This window comes from Penaeus japonicus, unplaced genomic scaffold (assembly GCF_977035675.1).
Source record: "Penaeus japonicus unplaced genomic scaffold, GWHDUDI00000001_assembly GWHDUDI00000443, whole genome shotgun sequence".
NCBI lineage: Eukaryota > Metazoa > Arthropoda > Malacostraca > Decapoda > Penaeidae > Penaeus > Penaeus japonicus.
The window spans coordinates 27,501-31,104 of NW_028234845.1; positions in this window are offsets into that span (position 1 = coordinate 27,501).

Here is a 3,604-nt window from a genome sequence, read left to right on the forward strand (position 1 = left end):
GTTTAAGGCGTCATTAAAGAATTTCTTTTGCGCTTCAAGATGCGCGTTCATTTCCTGGCGCGTCAGGGTGGTGGGCGAGGCGCGCTGGGCGCCTGGATTGGCGGGCCGCATTGTTCTGGGTCACGTGACTTGCGTTCGCGGGCAAGCTAGGTGCGCTGGGCAAGCTGGGTCAGCCTCAGGCTACTACAGGTCTCACTGCGCATGCGCAAGATTTGAAAAAATTGGCGAGGTGGGCGGGGCGGTGAGCTTTCAATTTTCAACACCAAAATATAAGTCCAACACTTTTACGATTTAAATTTCTGCTTATCACAATCACTGTTAACTTACAGTGGTCTCTAGTGATTCTGGTGTGTCTGTAGGCCGTATATCCAACAAAAGCACAAGATAATGAGGAGCTACTCTCTGACGTGCGCGTACGCACAGAGAGGGAGGGAGAGAGAGAGAGAGATAGGGAGCGAGGGATATATATATATAGAGAAAGAGAGGGAGAGAGAGAGGAAGAAGCCTACGCCACCTATGCTCTTATTAAATTAACTTAATAAGCACTTAGATAAGCTAAAGTGTCATTGAGCAACCCTGGTCTACCGGGGCCTCAATCGCGCCGCAGCCCTAATTGCTAATTAGTTAATTTATTAAAGTAACTTTTAAAGTAAATTACCCGAACTTTTTCGGATTTTTTTGCTTGTTTGCCTCCGCCCTCAGCGGTTTTCTTGCACGCATACTGACCGGTGGCACAGGAATATTACACCCCTCCTCAGACCCGCAGCACTCTCTATCTCAGGGTAGCCCTTGGCTACGACCCCTGAATAGGGAGGCCCAGCAGTCTGAGGTGACATTTGGGTGTGCTTTTTCTCTCTCTGAAATCTTTCCTCTTTCCTGTGACTTCCTGGACCTACATAAACCCCCTGGGGTTTTTGTATTCGTCTGGGGAGTGCGCCCTTACCTACTGCCCCTTTGTAGCAAGGATTGGCAGCAAGGGAGGTGCCCAACACAGAGCTCCAATCCCCTAAGGCGCTGGAGAACGCAACCAGCCTGCCTCTAGGGGGGGTCGAGAGTAAGCCCTCGTAAATTAAAGAGCAACCCCTAAACCATCATCTAGACATTTTCTATCTTTCTCTCTCCCTGAACTCCTCCATTTTCTATCTTATCATCTCACCTGTCACCATCAATCACCCCATCCCACCCCCTCACCCCACCCCATCCACCATCTCATTCATTCTTTGCCAGCCATATGACTTGACATCATGGTCAAAATTAAAATCAATGTCACTGGTGGTCCTTCACCGAGACGAAGAGAGTTGCTAGCCCAGACTCTATTCGACCTTGAGGTCCGAGCACTTCGGTACTTCTCCACCCATGATGGGTACCTAGCTATAATTGAAGATGCCTCTCAAGCAGAAAAGCTCTTCTCGACCAATTCTCTGACGACCCTGACCAAACATGGATTCACACCCATCTTACCACTCGACATGAGAGCCAAGCTCACTCTGGTTTTCAAAAAACTGGACCGTCAAGTGGTAAGCGAGAACGAGAAAGAGATTTCTGATGAGATTATGGCCTCTGCTCCATATGCCAAAGTAGAACATGTATTCATAATGAAGACAAAATACATAGTCAAAGCCAGGTTCTCTGACCATGCATCAGCTAATAAAATCAAAGAAAACGGTCTTTACCTCTTTAAACTGTTCGTGGCCCCCTGGCAAATAGAATTTGAAAGGTATACACCTCTCAGTCAATGCATGAATTGCTATGCGTACGGCCACACCAAGAACAAGTGCAAAGAGGAGACAAAGACCTTGTGCTCGGAATGTGGCTCCAAAACGCACACCTACAGGGAGTGCACCAGTAACCATAAAAAGTGTCTAAACTGTGGAGGGGAACACCGCACCTTCGCCAACAGCTGTCCGACGAGGAAGCAGGCCCTTAAGGACTCTTCCGAAAATGAAAAAGAAAAAATAAAAGAAATAGAGGCGAAGCCTATCAAGGCAGTCGCACAAAAGACCGCAATCGAGACAGTCCAGGCGACGACCAATGCATGGAAGCCCCTCCTAAATCAGGTTAGACAGGACATTAAAGCTCAGTCCATTCCAAAGGCACAGCCAACCATTCACCTCGCCCTCCCTAATGACCTATCCAAGAACGTAATGATTATCCTTCTACATGCGCACCTGCAAAACCTCATCCACCCAGAGAAGGGTTTCAGGCAACATGCCAGAGAGGCTCTGGCCTTAAACAACCTCCCCGACCTCGATTTAGGGGACGGGGATTCTTGGGGTATTCTGAAGGTGGTGGAACCCCCTCCCACAGTTCCCACCGTCCCCACCTCCTCCCCCCCTGCAAGACCACCAACTTGCGATGCAACCTCACAGGCAACACTCATACACAGACCGCCTCCAGTGAGCAAAAACCCTGCCAACCCCATGCAAGCGCCAACAGACCCTACACCTGCAGAGTCTGTTAAGCCAAAGCATGGCCCCCAAACCCAAGAGGGAAACCTCCAGGACAGACACCTCGCTTCCACGAAAACCCCCAGCCATCATTAGACCCTATGGCACCTGAGGGCGCATACATAGGGAAGGACGGGCGTGAAAGGCTGATCGATGGCACGGTCAGAGATCCCGACTATTACGGCATAACGACTTTTTGCTAAGGACCCTGACAAGTATCAGTTCTCGACCCGAGCGGAGACTGGGCGAGAAAGTGTAAGAAATCGAGTAAAATGGGCATTGACGAACACAGATTACAACAATATGGTCGCAATAGACAAACTGCATAGACACCTCACAGAAGGAAACCTCGCATTCGACTACACCTACATGGAAAAACGTGACAGCCTAGACAACATCAACAGCGCTCGCTGTATCACAGACAAGAAAACAATACATCATTGATACTACAACTAACATAACGCAGTCACTCACTGTTATACAACACAATGTATTACACTGGACAACACGAAAACGCGAACTTTGTAACACATACAGACAGCACGACCCACACATCATACTTATAAACAGCCATGGTCTCAAAGATACAGAACCACTCAAAATCTTCACCTACTCAGTCTATTCTTCCAACATCTCACAGGAAAGAAATGACGGCGTAGCAATTGCGATCAAATCAAACATCACCCACAAAATCATTAATAATTTCGTCTCTGACATTTTGGCAGTCGAAATTAACACCCACCCCCCAAGGACCCATCATACTTGCAACACTATACATTCCACCACGAAGACCATACATTCCAGAACCTGACATCATGCAGCTCCTGAGGCACAACAAACCAATATACTTCATGGGAGACTTTAACGCCAACCACGCACTCTTTGGGTACAACCACACAAACACTGTGGGAAGAGGCCTTGCCTCGTACATACAACGCGGCAGACTCACACACCTCGGTCCACACTCTCCAACATTCCTCACACGCAACACAGCAACAACACCCGACATAGTTCTCGCGAACCACACAGCACATCTACACCACCACATCAAAACAGGCGATGTCACATCCAGCGACCATCTCCCGGTCATTCTAACACTCTCTACAAACCCCATCATGATCCCTACACAACCCCGAGAGTCTTTAAAACATGCAAAC